Source organism: Pocillopora damicornis, chromosome 9 (genome assembly GCF_964200805.1).
Source record: "Pocillopora damicornis chromosome 9, jaPocDami1.2, whole genome shotgun sequence".
Lineage (NCBI taxonomy): Eukaryota > Metazoa > Cnidaria > Anthozoa > Scleractinia > Pocilloporidae > Pocillopora > Pocillopora damicornis.
Window position 1 is genome coordinate 19,941,137 of NC_142678.1, and position 16,914 is coordinate 19,958,050.

The 16,914-nt window shown below is 39.7% G+C and overlaps 2 pseudogenes; both read left to right on the forward strand.

Moving 5' to 3' along the window:
- The first annotated feature begins 5,567 nt into the window (after nt 1-5,567).
- LOC149040548 (uncharacterized) lies at nt 5,568-6,347 on the forward strand (annotated as a pseudogene).
- A 2,981-nt stretch (nt 6,348-9,328) lies between these two features.
- LOC149040549 (uncharacterized) lies at nt 9,329-13,400 on the forward strand (annotated as a pseudogene).
- The last annotated feature ends 3,514 nt before the right edge of the window (nt 13,401-16,914 follow it).

Genomic DNA, 16,914 nt, shown 5'->3' on the forward strand with positions numbered 1-16,914 from the left:
AAGCCTGCCCCTTCTATCCACGGTATGCCAGGGAGGTTAAAATCACCTACTACGATAACAGAGTAGTGATAACCAAAATCCAAGGATCTTAGAAAGCCAGCGAAAAGCTGAATAAATTGTTGATGGTTGTCAGGAGGGCGATAGAAGTTTATAAGTAAGACACTGCGATCATACTTTAGGTTCGATATTTCAACAATAACCATTTCTAAACTAGAAAACTCTGACGGAATTTCATGGAGAGTCGAAGACGGTGTTTTTTTGATTGCTGTCTTAACTCCACCACCAACTTTACCAACACGATCACATCTATCAATGTTATACGCAGTAGGCAATATCTCGTGATCCATGATTGATTCGTTTAGCCATGTTTCGGTAAGGCAAATCACATCGAGGTCTAGTCCATAAAAGATATCTTGTAGAACCCGCCAAGCTTCGATTCAAAACACGAACCCTTCGCAACTTGAAAGGCTTTTAAACTTCTAACGTTTTGCATAAAGCAGCATAAAGATTTCTAGTGAGGTCTAGGATTTGGCGAAATGTTGCTACAGCACAAAAGGATCAGTCTTTCAACAGAAGTTGCTGAGCAGAGGCCACCATGCTTGACCATTTTCACGATCGGTCTGTTCAGTTTAGTTGATCCTTCTCTTACTACGACGCAGTCACTACAAAATTTAGGACGAAACTGAGGTCTAGATGTAATGAGACCAGATTGATGCCTTAAAAGAGAAAAGGCTACCAAAAACAAGCTCAAGAAGCAGAGAAAAGAGGGACGCTTAACAAACACGTCCGCCGTCATATTTAGTCCTTTGCTCAATTTGATTGCTGTCAAGAACAATCGATCCACCAAAAGAGGCACCTTTCCTTCGATCCGACAGCCCTCCAAGGATACCCAATATTAATATTAAAGCCAGGTTTACAATCTCAACCACGTAAATTTATTGTCTATATAATAAAATGAAAATTACACGTTCAAAGATATGAATTTGATGTTCTCGTGATATGATTGATATCTCACTTGTTAGATATTGTTCTTGCCACTTTTATATGGACTACTCTAGTGCGCTCTCACTAAACTGCAGCGTGTTTAAAACGCAGCCGCAAGATTTCTGTATCTAGCACCACGGTATTGCCATATCACACCAATAATATACAAATTACACTGGCTACCTGTAACGTTTAGAATAGAATATAAGATTATTATAAACACTCACAAAGCAATCCCTTGTACATCTCCTGATTATTCATCATCTCTCGTAAACTTTAAACCTAATTCTTCCTACAACCTCAGATCAAATAACAAATATCTGCTTTCAAATCCAAACTTCACGACTCTTCCTACTCTTGGTGACCGAGCCTTTGTAGCCGCCGCACCAAACCTGTGGAATGATCATCCGTTAGATCTTAGATGCACCTCCGATTTTAAAGTTTTTAAACGTAATTTGAAGACTCACCTTTTTAAAAAAGCCTTTTCTGATATAGTATTGTAATTTATAGACTAGATAATTATTCATTAGTGTAATTTTGACTACATATTGTTATATTTTATATCTGTATTTTACTTTCTGATATTTAATTGTAAGGCGCATTTGAAAACTGCACAGTTGAATTTGCGCGGTATAAATAAATGTTATTATAATTATTAGTAGTATTCAGCTCTTTATTTATAAGTATGTCATTCCATGGAATGATTTGAAGACTGGTTCACACGTACGATACAAATGCAAATGCAAACGCAAATGGAATACAAGCGAGTTGATAAGTCCAAAGCAAACACAAGGAAAGAGATATACGCAAGCGCAGTAGAAGTATTTTTACAAGATGGCCGACAATGATTGCGCCGACAATGGGAAGCGAACGCAAATGCACGCAAGAGAATGAAAAATTGTTTATTCCTTGCGTTGACGCTTGCGCTTGCATTTGCACTTACATTGGGGTGGTTCACGATGAAAGTACGAAGGATGTTTGAAAATGATGTGTTCAGGCAGCGAGTGTTTGTTTTACTAAAAAAAAACTTTGTGCCATCAGTCTTTGCGTTCTTTCAAATTATAACTGTAGACGGATAACTGAAACGAGGAAAAGAGCTAAGCTTCATTTTGCCATAGCCGTGAGATCAAGGTTCACCTTACATAAACCAATACCTTGTTATTTCATTCAGGCCGTGGAAAATTGAGTTCTGTTGTTATCGTCACTAACAATCCGGATAACTGGTTGTGATAAAAAGTGCAATTCTGATAAAAGTTGACGAGCCAAATCCGAATCAAGTAATACCTTGCCGCTACAGCCGCCATAATTAATGACTTCTGAAGTTGACAGCCCCGCCTCCCAGGGAGAAAAAGAGTCCTTATCCTACCTTAAACTTTTTGGCTGTTACGGGTTACGATGTTCTCGCAAAACTTTACGGTTTTTCATCTTTACTCTTAAAGCAGGTTTTATTCCTAGGCTAGTCAAGTTATCCTGCATGGGGGACGACCACTTATCAAGTCGTTTTTCTTACTGATAACTATTTACCGCAGTAAACCGGTGTTTTTAAAGTTTGTATTTTCATAGGCGGCCCAAGCTCACGTCTCGAGAAAAAGCCAACGATGAATTCATGAACGCGTCACGCGTTGTGTGACTCGGTGTTAAGTTACGGGAGGAACCGTTGAAAATTTGAACACGTTATAAGGCATAGTATGGGGAACGAAATATGGTCGATTTATAACGATAAATATTTCGAAATCTGAATATTTTACACGTAAAATCAATAAAAACTTACTCATGCCCTGTGTATCCGTCGAAGTTTCTAGCGATTTCTGCTGTTTTAAGCTTGCTTTACCATCACTGTTATCCATGTCAAAAGACGAAGTCAAGGCTGCACACTCCGATTTCGACCTTGGTCCACGCAGAGGTGATTTGCGCCCCGAAAATCCTCCCGATCGGCATTTTTCTCAGCCACACTTTACGATCTAAGATCGCTGCACCCTGGGACATGTCTCAATACCAAAACTTCACGCGCATTTCGCTGGAAACGAGTGTTTTCTACCTGAATTCCCAAGTTTGCTTCTTTCTGGTTATGCTTTGAACACGAAGACTGGACACGGCCGCGAAAGAGACTTGGGTACGAGGTCAATTTTCTCTCTACCGCGAGTGGTACGGTCGATTAATGTACTATACTTACCCAGAAGTCTAGTGACATCAACTGGCAAAACATTGTAGTTTGATAGGCCATGCATGGAAGGGTAGATGCAATCGAGGATTTTCGGGGCGCAAATCACCTCCGCGTGGACCAAGGTCGAAATCGGAGTGTGCAGCCGTGACTTCGTCTTTTGACATGGATAACAGTGATGGTAAAGCAAGCTTAAAACAGCAGAAATCGCTAGAAACTACGATGGATACACAGGGCATGAGTAAGTTTTTATTGATTTTACGTGTAAAATATTCAGATTTCGAAATATTTATCGTTGTAAATCGACCATATTTCGTTCCTCATACTATGCCTCATAACGTGTTCAAATTTTCAACGGTTCCTCCCGTAACTTAACACCCAGTCACACAACGCGTGACGCGTTCATGAATTCATCGTTGGCTTTTTCTCGAGACGTGAGCTTGGGCCGCCTGTGGTATTTTACGACCGTTTTTTATCTTTTGATGTCAAAAGATTTCGTCGACTACTTTATCGTCGCGCTTTATGGCGTCTGGCAGAAACAGGGGAGAAAAATCATTTAACGAGCTAGAAAATTTAGCCATTGCAACCACATATAAATTGGGAGTCTTAGGTTTCAAAAAGGCTGATTAGTTCAAATAAGGAATTTTCAACAAAGCCATCAATCTACGAGTCTTATAGTTCAGTGTATCAGATCAGCTACCTCAGTGCAAAGAATATTAATGATTTTAAAAAGAGCAAATTATCTTGCCGAAATTGAAATCTTGCCGTACATTTCACAAGAAAGGCTTTAAGAACATTCTGTCCATAGGCTTCGTTTTATGGACAACTGGGTTTATAAATCTAGGTTTTGGATTGATTGGCAAATAGAAGTAGGACTCCAGGTTTTGGATTGATTGGCAAATAGAAGTAGGACTCCAGCAGTGTTAAAGAGTTGAAGTACGTGATCCATAAAAGTGTTTAGATGAGTCTATATTTATTACGTTCCAAACAAGCGTGTATTTTTGAGAAGTATACTTTACAAAAACATTGGAGAACTCTTTCCCGAGTTTCCACAAGTTCACCGAAACTAACCGGTGTAAATAATCGTGCATAGAGCGAGTACTCTAAAGTTCTGCATTTCCGGTGTAAATAACTCCTTTTATCATGCTCCCCCACACCTCACCCCATTCGAGAGCAAGTAGAGCGATATAATAATAACTCCTCACTTGAATTGCCTCATTATGTATATATTTCTATATGTTTAAAATACAGTCTTCAAAAGTTTGGATTCGTCTATGTAAATAATGTGAATGAACGCAAAAGGACAGGACAAAATCGTCTCAAACAAAAGAAAGACTACGAGAGCCAAAAACACCTTAAAACCCTATGCTTTGAATATCGCGTATTGGCTTTGGATATTATATGATCTGGGATCTGCAGAATGGTTACGTGATACAATCCAGTCTTTGAATCCTAGCATCGAAATTCTGGCCGAATGTTGACGAGAAGACTCATGTGATAGTTGACTGAGAATAGAAACGGTACAAACATCTAAATGATTAAAATGAAAAGCAAAGCATTTTGTCGCCCATAGAAAGCTAAACAACGATACAAGTGCAACGATTAATGGGCTTCCGGAGGGTTTTCTTTCTCTTGTAGTGGAACGAAAAATAATCGACGATGATGATTGAATTAAGCTATAATTTTTCCCCTATAATGTTATATATTCTCAGTTACTGGACGACAGTTTTTAGAAAATTTAACTCCAGGATCTAGGAAATAGCTTATCTCCGATAGTATTTTACAGTTTGACTATGATAAGGTAAAAAACTTGGTCCAAATTAACGAAATATAGATGTACGCTTCTATCCAAAATTTCGGTTCATTTGCACTCAAATTAACATACTCTAATTATCTCCTTTATGATCCCGCCTGCGAGACAGTGGAACGTAAGGCTGTCAATTAATGTCTCATTAATTAAAATAGTTTTTAACATAAAATATGATATTACGACAAAAAATTAGACTGTCTAATTATGATTATTCTTTTGAAGTCCTGTCCAGTATGTTTGCTTTACTTGAGATCTCCCTTGTAAGAAAATAAACTCTTTAATTAAGAAGTTATGACCTACTTTCGATAACGCAATCTTTACATAACTACATGCTACATAACTACAATTTTCCATCGCTATAAAGATTCTGTTCGTAAAACTTCTACGCAGTTATCTTGCGAATACTTCATTGAAAATATAATCCATAACTGTAATTAATAACTTGAGTTAAGATAGGCAATAGACATTTTTACAATTCCCGGCACCATATTGGATTAGTAACCGCGCACACACAATAACGAGGCTGGGGTTGAGCCGGTGGTTCTTTCAAACAGCTGATCTGCTGACATTTCATGTTCTAATGCACTTTTCAATGCAATTTCTCCCTTCAAAATGGTTCTTTATTACAACTATATGGAAATTTCGTCATTAGATGACATCCAGAAACTCAAAGCAAAAGATCTCAGGGAGATTTTAAAATCTAATTCAGAATAGACGGGCGGAATTAGAGCCGACTTACTGATCGAAAGTTTATACTTTGCTGATGTGACACGTCCTTCCATCGAGTAGTGGAGAAAACCGAGAACTTCCTACAGATGTCCAGGACCTAGAAGAAAACCAGAGCGCCTTCAGAAACGAAGCAACTATGGTAAGGATTTCAGCAGTTGGATGGTCGAGCGATCTCCGTAATTTACCCGAGATGAATTTCATTCAGCTTTACGATTACCCCGTTGTTTCTACACGAAAATATAGCCACACAGTGTTGAGAGGAACGCATAACGAAAAGCTGAAATCCTCTCAGTTCTTCTTCGAAGGAAATGTAAAAAAACTGGAGGGTAAATGTTTTAAAACAAAAGTTATGTAAGGGAAAATGTTCTTCACTCGATGAAGAAAACGCCTTACAGAGCTGTTCTGGAGTTTTCACCCACCTGTGATGTGTTAGGCGCAGCGTGTACGTACCCCACTGGCCTCGATCTTCGAGGAAAAGGAAAATGAAACCACACCGGGGGAGTGCTGTTTGCTATGGAGGATTTTATAAGAAGATGGTTCCAAAATAACTCAAAACCATTAACCAGCACGTCGCGGCTCTTAGTGTGAGTGGTACCCCGCAACTGAAGAGTGGCAGCGAAGCCAGTCGACAAAACATTGATAAAAAATAAAGTTCGGATATAACGCGCGCAGTCATTGGTTGAAAGAGCGTGCTCTATGAGAGTATAGAGCATAGAGCTGAGCTAAAGCTGTCACGCCATCTGCCAAATTGTACTATGTTCGACCTTTTCCGGGACTTCTTTTTAGCTTTTTTCCGATAATTGAAAGTGAAATTTCGGAACAAGCGAGCCGGCAAGTAGCAACAGAAGAAATAAACAAAGGTTTGTAAACATACCAGGCGCCGTAATTTACGTTATTAAAACGCGAGCAGATACGAAAATCCTCAAAGGAAAAACAAAATAGACATTCCGAGTTTTAAAGATTAATTCACGCTCAGTTAGACTGCAAGCTTACGTACGGAAATAAAAATCAAACACAGCTAACACTCATATTGTATATAAAATTCAGTGTTCAAAAACAAAACAGAACAAAACAGAAATGATGAAAAATATAACCAAACTGACATAACTGTTAAAATCCATTTTAATCATGACGGTGTCTGAGCGAATATCATCATACTGAATTCCATCGCGGCTCGCTCATCATGGCGATCTCCGGTCATCACAGTAAAGCAAGCCTCAGAAACTACATTGGCTGCCCTTCGAGTGAAAAAATAAAAGCTTGCTCTGATATCCTTTCCGATGCGTTGAGTGGAAAATCACATCTGTCACTGCAGCCGAGTTTTGCCGCGCTGTCACTCCCGAGCGATATTCATGCTCCGGTGAATTCGGCTGTCGTTCATTCAAAAAACACTTGCCTTGAACAGTTTGTTTTCTACCTTGTCATGTGAAAAAACTCGCGTGTTTTTATGAGCCATAATTCGGCTGAAGTTCACTGAACATTTCACTTCAAATTTCTGTATTAGAAACTTAAGAGTGAATGTCTCTAAAAATCAAAGAAAAATTTTAAAATCACGGACACGGTCAAAAATCGTTTTGTCTCATTTTTTGTTTACAGGTAGCTATAGGTACTACTTAAAGTGATGTGAGGTTAGTTTGTGTAAATATTCATTTTAACGAAAATAAACCGTTACTAATTGCATGATCGAAAATGAGTGCGTGCGACCTCTAAATTATGCAGTTTTCAGGCCGTCTTTGCATGAACTAAAATGCAACAGCTGGACTTCTTTAGCTGTAAATATATACATGTGGCCTTCCATTACCAAGGTATAGTGATATTTTTTGTATCGTGTCCTTCCTGACGAAACCACGGGTTAATTACCAGTGTACGTGTTCGCCATTTTTAATTCATGCCGAACCCGGCCTAATGCAGTGTGGCAAAAATTCATGTGGTAGTTTCTCAAAATCTCCAGCAATACTATCACGAGGGCTTATAAGGTGAGTCTTCAAATTCATCGTTTCATTTTTCTGGTATCTTCTGCTGTTTTGATATACCAACTAACCAAACTTCGCTAAAATTGTAAATGGCGCCATATTGAAATGAACAAAATCAACATTGCAATGACACACGCAAAGCATTGTTTGAGTCGCAGCCGCACTTACCTTTTTATGTTTGCTTGGACATCAACAGTTCCTTACCTTAGAAATCTTTTATAGGCCCTTGTTATTCCGCTTGGAAGATATTTTCGAAATACTGTCCATTGGTGTAAAGGGGGCCGACCGGCTGACTCATTGAAGCCACTGAGCCGGGATGAGTAAAATAAAGTTACTTGTTGTTGTCATTTCCTACTTCGTGTCGCAACCCAGTTACGTTTAGTCTATTTCGATCCTAATTTTGGCTTTTTTGACATCCCACACTAAAAGGGTCCCGTACAAAACGACAGGTAACGCTAGGGATTTGCCGGATTTTAATTAATTTTTCATAGGTTCCTGTCACTCTGCGTGACATATGATAATCCGTCACGTAACGAGATCAACGAACAATACATTCTGCCCCACATATAAAATCTAAACAAATATATTGCCATCGTGAACGAAAACGATACAACAAAGAAATAGACTTTACAAAATTTCACAAATATAAACCGTACAGTGAAAACCTTATGGAACGAAAATAACGATACAATTTTCCCACGGAAAAACAGTGTGATCAGTTAACGAAAGTAAACAAAAAAACAAAAGCGTAATAATCGTCGGTGAAAGGAATAAAGACAACGGTTGTTTTAACTCCAGCAGAAAAAGAATGTCTTGTTCTTTACTTGATATTGTTGGTGGCGTTTGCGATGCAGAGGAACGCGCAAGGCATCAGTCCACTCAGACGGTATCTCTGTCATCATGCAGCAAGGATATCAGAAGCCACAAGCGTTTTTTACAATTTTCAGGTGTTGAGACAGAGATTGAACTTATCTTAGCAAGAAGCGGGATTTTCGAGAAGCCCGCCAATTTTTTGGAAATGACTGTTTGCCCTTTACATCGATCAAGCCTCGGAATCGGATGGAGAAGAGCTAGTAGATTATGTTCTGTGCCACAGGATGTTTCCGGTCACAAAAAGGAATCTAAAGAAGTACCCGCAGCAGAAAGAGGAATTACTTTGCAGCACTCAAAACAAATTTTTGAACTTACGAAAAACCTCGTACCCGTCGGATCAGGTAAGCGACTACAATGAGTCATGATCTTGTAAGAACTGACGTCCCTCTAGTTTATTCTCATTGTATGTAAGGATAAACATCCGTATAGCTTCTCATTTCACGCAGGGTAGTTGGCGGGAATCACAGACTTCATATCCTAACTTCAAACCACTTCACTGTCGCGTAAAACAGTCGCCAAGTTTGACAGGAAATTTATTTTCATGTCTTTTCAGGATTTTTGCAAATATTTTTACGTCGGAAAACACTGGCGTTCACTCAACATTTTCGTTTCTTTCAAAACTTGTTCAAAACTAGTGATGGCTCCTGTCAAAATTAATTAATGGCGTGGAGAACGTTCTAATTGAAATCTTCCCAGATATTAGAATTCCTTTTAAAAATGCCGACAAAAAAAGGAACGGAATGTAAAATACTGACTCGTGACAAGGTTAACTACAGAATGCGTCATCAGTTTGGGATTTGTGGGGCTTTTGCCTAGTTTTTTTCTTTTGCCACATGCAGAGCTATTTGTTCAAGGAGGATGTGCAAGGTTAAAAAGTATAAATTAATTCTTTCTCTCAAAATATTAAAGGAATTTGTGTGCGATGTCGACAGTCCCTAGCAAAAATAAAAGATCAGTTACAGTCGCAGAGCTTGGAGGCCACAAGAGGTGTGGAAAACATCACAGAAGGTCTAAGTGGTCTAACCTTGGTGAGTTTCTTCAAAGTGTTATGAAGAATTTCCATCCAATATAATTAATAAAAATGGAAAACCTTAACGCATTCTCTGAATTCTCCCTTCTCCGCCCTTTTCATGCCTAGGGATTCAACCCAGGTGGGAGAAGGGCGTGTCCAGGCTAACTTGCATGCGCATGCTTAAACGCCGCCATTGCCGCCCGTCAACGACTTGGCAAAACCATACATGGCACAAGAATTGGATAGGCGTGCCCTTCCCAGATAGCATATCACACGCCAGGATATATCCAAATAATATAGGTTTTAAATTATTATATGGCTTCTCCACATTTTTTTTTCGAAATGCTCCAAAAGGAAAATAATACTGAGAAGTAATTGGATAAAGATATCAGAATAGGTTATTAGTCAGTTATATTATAAGGTGAAAATAATCATCGACCATAAACTTCCGCCTTGCATGCGACACCCTGCGCGTGTATACGGTTGATCTCATTTTGAAGCCATCCAAAGCAATGTGTTCACTTTTTCGTCAGTTTGATGAACAAGGGAGTGACTCTGATATTCCTGCCACTTGTGCTGTCACTGTTGGTGATGAAGCATTGCCAGAAGGTTTCACATCCAAACGGCAGAGCCTATTTGTTCCGCAAGAAGATTGCGAAGAGAGTGATGAAAGCTCGAGTCTAGACAACGAGTCCCAGGTGCAGCTAAATCGCTTCTTACACCTTCGAGACGTCAGTCCAGTACGTCACACGTTATCAGTGCCGTGGAATACAGCGCACGAGCGTACTAAACGTAGATACCTACGGAAAGCTCAACAATGTATTTCTGCAATGCTGGATGTCCTGGCACCTGAAAATTCGCAAGAACTGTGGACGGAGCTTTGTGATCGTTACGCTGTATGTAGCGAGAGTCAGGTTGTGGTCGAAGGCAGAAGTGAAAAAGAGACGGATCTTCCTAATGCATTTGCTGAAAGCTACTTGAACGCACAACGTTGGAGCACCAGACGGCAAATACTTTCTTTGATGGCAGACAAGTTATCCCTTAAGGAGATGAGGGAGTTTATTCCAGCCGTTACTAGCTATCGCTACAACATTGCCCGACGCCACAGGCTGATACATGGAAGAGCTGCTCCTCTTCCAAACCAGGAGAAAAGGAGAATGAGAATTGAACCTGTAAAATTAGAACATTTTGTTTCTTTTATAACAAGTCTACACGTTATTCAAGATGTTCCTTTCGGGGAAAAACTTCTGAAATTGTCGACTGGCGAGATCATAAAAACACCCAATGTTATCAGAACAATGATACCAGAGCGTATTGTCCAGCAGTATCAACAATACTGCTGTGAAACCAACTTTGAGCCTATGAGTAAGAGAACGCTACAGAGAGTTTTGGCCGTGTGTTCTTCATCTGTTCGGAAGTCTCTGCAAGGACTTGATAACTTTTCAGCATCAGGGGTGGAAGCATTTGATGCTTTAGAAAAACTCGTAGATAAGCTTGTTGACTGTGGCAAGACTCAGCAATGGGCGAGGGAAATTAAGCAGCAACTTCGTTTGACGAAGCAGTACCTAAAGGGCGACTACAAAGTGGGTGCATATTTTATAATTATGCGTTGCCTTTGCAAATGCAGTAAACTTCTTACTATGATTCACGGCTACCTCTCTCTTTCCCTCCAAGTCTTCTTTATGCTTAATTTATGAAACAACAGTTTAAAATTCACTGTAATACGCTTACACACATGTATACAACGCTGAGAATCGGTTAAGTAATCTTTTTGAAATGTCGATCATATACGCATGCGTTGCTTTGCAACTATACACTGAATCACGCGCTCGTCATTTTACTTTTTATTTTAGGTACATGCAGTGGAGGCCTCTGAGGTTCCCGATCATTGTCGAATTTACGCGCTAAGTGACCCAAGCAATGCTGAATTTCTGGGCTCCTGCGACCATCTCCACAATGATTCATGTGAACAGTGTTATGACTTACAAGAAGTATTGTGTACCATAGAAGATGAGTGTTCAAGTGCGCTCTCGTCAGCAGAAGATCAAGCTGACATGCTGCATACCATTAAACAGGCAAGGGATGATATCATCAGCTGGAAAGCCCATCAGCTACGTTCAGTCCACCAAGCTGAGGCAAAGCATTCAGTTTTAGCCAAACTCGACAGCCGATGGGTGCTGTTAGTCCAGGACTGGGCAATGAAATATATGCCCCGAAAATATCGAGAGGCACAGTCAGATTGGTTTGCGAAGCGAGGATTGCCATGGCACATTAGCGTTGCCATAAGACGGTCAGAGGATTCTGAGCACTTTGAATCGCAAACACTTGTTCACGTATTCCAAAGCTGCGCCCAAGACAGTGTGACTGTGGCTTTGATAATGCTTGACTGCCTCACTACCCTGAAAAAGGAAATTCCAGAGCTGGAAATGGCTTATTACAAACAAGATAACGCTGGCTGTTATCACAGCGGAAATTCAATCATCTCAGCGAAGCTGGCCGGTGATGCCGTGGGAGTGGCTGTTGTAAGAAACGACTTTTCGGACCCTCAAGGTGGAAAGGGGGTATGTGATCGCAAAGCGGCAACAATCAAGGGAGACGTTGGAAGGTACGTAAACGAAGGCAATGATGTCATCAACGCTCTACAGTTCAAAACAGCCATTGAATCTGGCCAAGGAACCACAGGAGTGAAAGCAAGTTATATTACTGCCAAACCGTCATGCACCTTTAATATCAAATGGGATGGCATAAGCTTACTCAACAATTTTGAGTACGATGAAAGTGACGTACGAGTGTGGAGAGCATTCAATGTGGGTTCCGGTAAAGTAGTGCCATGGGCCAAGTTCGAAGGAGTCATGAAGCAGCCCGAAACATTAGAAAAACTTCGCCCCGCCATCGCCAAATCCAAGTGGTTCACCGACGTTCAAGATTGTGGGACACCGACATATTAAGAAAAGCTCTGTCAAAGCAGATTTCTCAACTGAAAGCGAAAACCAAGATCGACGCTGTATTGGGGAATATAAGCCAGATGACATGCTTTTCCCGTGTTCAGAAGAAGGATGTGTAAAAGTATACAATCGCTTTGCAAACCTCCAGACACACCTAGATACTTGAAAACACCAAATGATGCTCGAACAGGAAACTCTCTACGATAAAGCTAAAAGAGAATATTCTTCCAAGCTGACGGAGGGACGCAGTCGAATACCAAGCGTTCAAGTTGCTGCACAATCAAAGCGTGACGGCTTGCCTCCTCTTCCAATGGGTTGGGCCCTGAAGAAAATTAAGAAAAAGATGCGTTTTACAAAGAAACAGACCGAATTCTTAACTGACCAATTTCGAAAAGGGGAGTATAGTGGACGGAAAAGCGATCCACAGGAAGTTTCGAAAACCATGAGCCTAGCAAGAGACCAAGCGGGGGAACGCCGATTTTAACCTGATGAAGTCCTTACGTCGCAGCAGATTAGTGGCTTCTTCAGCCGTCTTTCAGGAAAGAAGCGATTAGAAGTTACAGCCGCCGATAACGAAGCAAAAGCTAGTGAAGTCTCAGAAGTGGATATGGAGAGTGTCGACGAGGACGAAATCTCCGCCGAAGCTGAGAAGCATCTATCTGCAGTGTGTGCAAATGTGATGAGAGATGTGGCTATTCAGCATCCGATTGTATCTTTCGATCTTAACATCTGCGAACTTGTACAAAAACGTACAATCACAACTTTAAGAGTGGATAGGCTAAGAGACATGTGCATCGACCTTGGGCTGGATATTTCTGACATTTCACCTCAAAAGAGGAAAAAGCCATTCATCGCACGACTCACACAATTAGTCCAAGAGTGTACCTGCTCTTCCAAGTAACTGAGCACTGAACGTTTTATGAGTAACTGATCCGCTGATCATAAAAGCTGTGCGTGTATTATTTACAAGAAGGCGTTGCGTGACAGCAGAGTCCTACATATCGGATTTCAGTCACTCGAGCCCACCACTGCTTGTGAAACCTTCTTACCTTTGTGTTGGACGATTTTCAGTATATTCGAAACTGGCGAGTGTAGAAGGCGCAGAGGGGATGCAAAAGCTCGAATCCATGTTCACCGGATGAGAAGTAAACGTAAACTAACGGCTTTGAGCCACATTTAACCTGTTGAGTGCAATTCAACTGTTTAACCTGTTGTGTGATAGATTATGCAGAATTATGGCGTCATTCTCAGGGTAGCAAAGTCGAAAATTGTTTCTCCTGTCTCCGTAGATAAGTGTAGTTATAGACATTTTAATATGTTTCTAGTCATTTAGTGTGAAGACATAACTGACCAAAACAGTTATTTGTGTCCAACGCATTTAATTTTTTTAGTATGCATCTCATTATGGCGTCATAGTAATTTAACCGAAATTCGGCTGGTGGTCATCTTTTGATAGTCAAAGGTCCCAAAGAAATAAAAACCCAAATCGTAAAGAACTATCTTTCAAGGCTTCTTGGTAGTGTTATTGTAAACTTTGAGACACTACCACATGTATTTTTGCCAAGCTATTCTAGGCCACCTTTGCCTTAATTTCAAAAGGCCGAAGATGTCGTCTCTTAATAGGGACGTAGCTCCGCCAAGAATAACATGAGACAAAAACTGTCACTTTGCCTCGATAATGCAAGTCCAACTCAATATTTCTATAACTAGAAAAGTTCTTCCGTTACATTTTTGTTAGCATGACAAGTGCTCGAAAAGTGCATAATTTCAGGATCGCGCTTGGTGAAATTTGAGCTATTTAACCCCGGAAATGTTAAAGCAAATTATTCCCGCTAAAGTGCATATTTCAAAAATCTAACCCCATTTCCTTTTGTTTACTAGATAAGACTACCCACAGGCAAAAAATGAACCAAATCGATTTTTGACCGTGTCCGCGACTTTTTCGATAATCTGTGATTTTTATTGGCATTTACTCTTAAAAACTTCAGGCAAAAGTGTTAAATTCGACCTGTCGAACTATTTTAGTTTGTAGACTATTGCAGAAAGTGAACTTTGATGGTTTGACACTTTTGACAGCTTTAGTCTTGTACAGCCAATCATATTATTTGAACTATTCTAACAGGGACTCTGATTGGCTTATTGTAGCGTGCTTTATGAGAGTATAGAGCATGCTGACGACACTGTTGTTCGCTTTGGAAATAAAGTTTATTTTGAAAATTGAAAGTAATGCTCGGGGAATCTAATGGATTATTTATTATAAAACAAATAGAGAAGCCTTGACTGTGCTCTGTTCTGTTATAAAGCACTCAGGAAGCGGCTAGAGCACTCAAGAAGTGGGGAGAAACACTCGACTACGTCTCGTGTTTCTCCTTACACTTCTTTAGTGCTCTAGCCGCTTCCTGCGTGCTTTATAAGGCTTCTCTATTTGTTAAATAATATACATGAAAAGATACGAGATGGCTTATCATAATTATGCAGAAGCAAAGCGCGCGCAACAAGTGCAAAAATAATTTATTCAAAATTCTGCATTCGGTCAAAACAACCGCGTACGATCAAAACATAGTCCCCTTGATTAACTATGATCAAAATAACAATAAATAATTATATTTTCACATCTTTAAGGCGCAAAAAAGTTCAAAGTCCGGCTGAACAGTTCAAGGAATCGTTCAGTCTGTGTCCGAACCACTTTCGATCAAATGGAATCGTCGTTTGCGAGGTTTAACCATGTTTGTTTTTAATTTCGGCGTAGAATCGCTCGAGCAAAGTGTTAAGCTGGGCCGGTTCGTAATTTTGATTTCCTTGGCAATTCCCTTCTCTACACACCACTTTTTCCAAACCGACAACCGAAAAGCAGTGCTTTTTACAGTGTTTTTGTTGTTAGAGCTGTTTTTCAGCTACTGTATTGTTGTTGGGGTGCTGAAAGAAAACCTTCTTAAAACGCAGGCCATTGTTTCGCTTGCAAATTTTCAGCATATCCAAATGTTGCGACATCCAAGGCTCACATTTGATTGGCTACCTGTGAGTTTCTTCGGTTATTGACCTGTCAGAATGTCTAGTTCGTTGCTTTCTTCGTCGTCTTCTTCATTGAATAACCTGAAAACTGCATTTATCTTATCCAATCAGAACTGAGTAATTTTTTCATGTATATTTTTAAGTGATATAACTTCTCAGGTAAACGCCAAAAGCTTTCAAAACTCCACTCAAAGTTTTTCGAAACTATTCATCTCCATTTATTTGATTTTCAGGAATATGATTCTCCAGACGTAGCTGTTTTGCCGGAAGTTTGGGTTTACTTAGATACAGGACTATCTTTGAATTAACGACGTACAAGTGTAGTATAGCTTACCTGTTGTTCCTGTTCAGCTGCACTCAAAACGTCTTGCGACATTTAGATATCATATGTCAGATATTTTGAAAGCTAATTTCGAGTCTTGATAGTTGTGTGTTTATTCTCTATCAATATTCCTTGGCGTGCTGTTTTCTTATTCATTCGGAAAACCGCCTTAGGTCAAATTTGACTCCATCTTATTTTTCAGAGGATACGAAGTACTTCGTTATCAGTGAGGTATGTTCTTAAGATTTCATTCGTTTACAAACTCTAGTTTTGGGGAGATGAGGTAAAGCGGGTTAAAATGTGTGGAGAGAAGTTATGGAAAATCCTTTGTAACCCTGTAGGAAATTTTCGAATTTTAGTTTTATTTCCTTCTTTTAATGCTTATGAAACGGTTGATGTATTTGAGACCACATGTGAAAATCCTGTTGCTTTTCAGCCTTCGCTACAAGTGGAAAATAGAACATGAAAAAGATTTTTGCTTTTGAAAATTTTAGTTATATTTCACCGTACCAACAGTTGATTTGTCTTTGAAATTTTCAAGTCGGTAACAACAACAAGCGTATATCTAAAAGCAGCTCCAGGAAGGGGAGTGCGTCTTTCTACTCAGTCTTTCTACTGTATTTCTAGAAGATTACTAAATTTTTTTAATGCTATCTTTTCTTGGAGGCTGTAAATGTTTTTCAAGCAATTGATATCACAAGTTGCAAAGCTTTCCACTTATTCAGTGAACATCGAAAAAGTTCTACATTATTAAACTCGTCTTTATCGAAAGAAAAAATGGGAATAAGCTGAATGATTAAATTCCCGGATCTGAATCTCGCATAAAGAAAAACGAGGATCAGTTTAAGTCAACGGACGAAACTTAGTTGGTCAAAACACGTTTAAAAAAAAATAGTCATCCTTTATGTTTTCACCGTTGTTGTTTTTGTGAAGAAGAAGCGTCAGCTACAGCGGCGGAGTACATATTTGATCATCCATGTGTCTATAGTCGATCTCTTAGTGGGCGCAGTCTCTGGGCCGCTACAGATTGAAATAGGAATGTCGCAGTTCTGTCCTCTATGGAATTACAGACAAAAGACTATTTCGTCTCAGC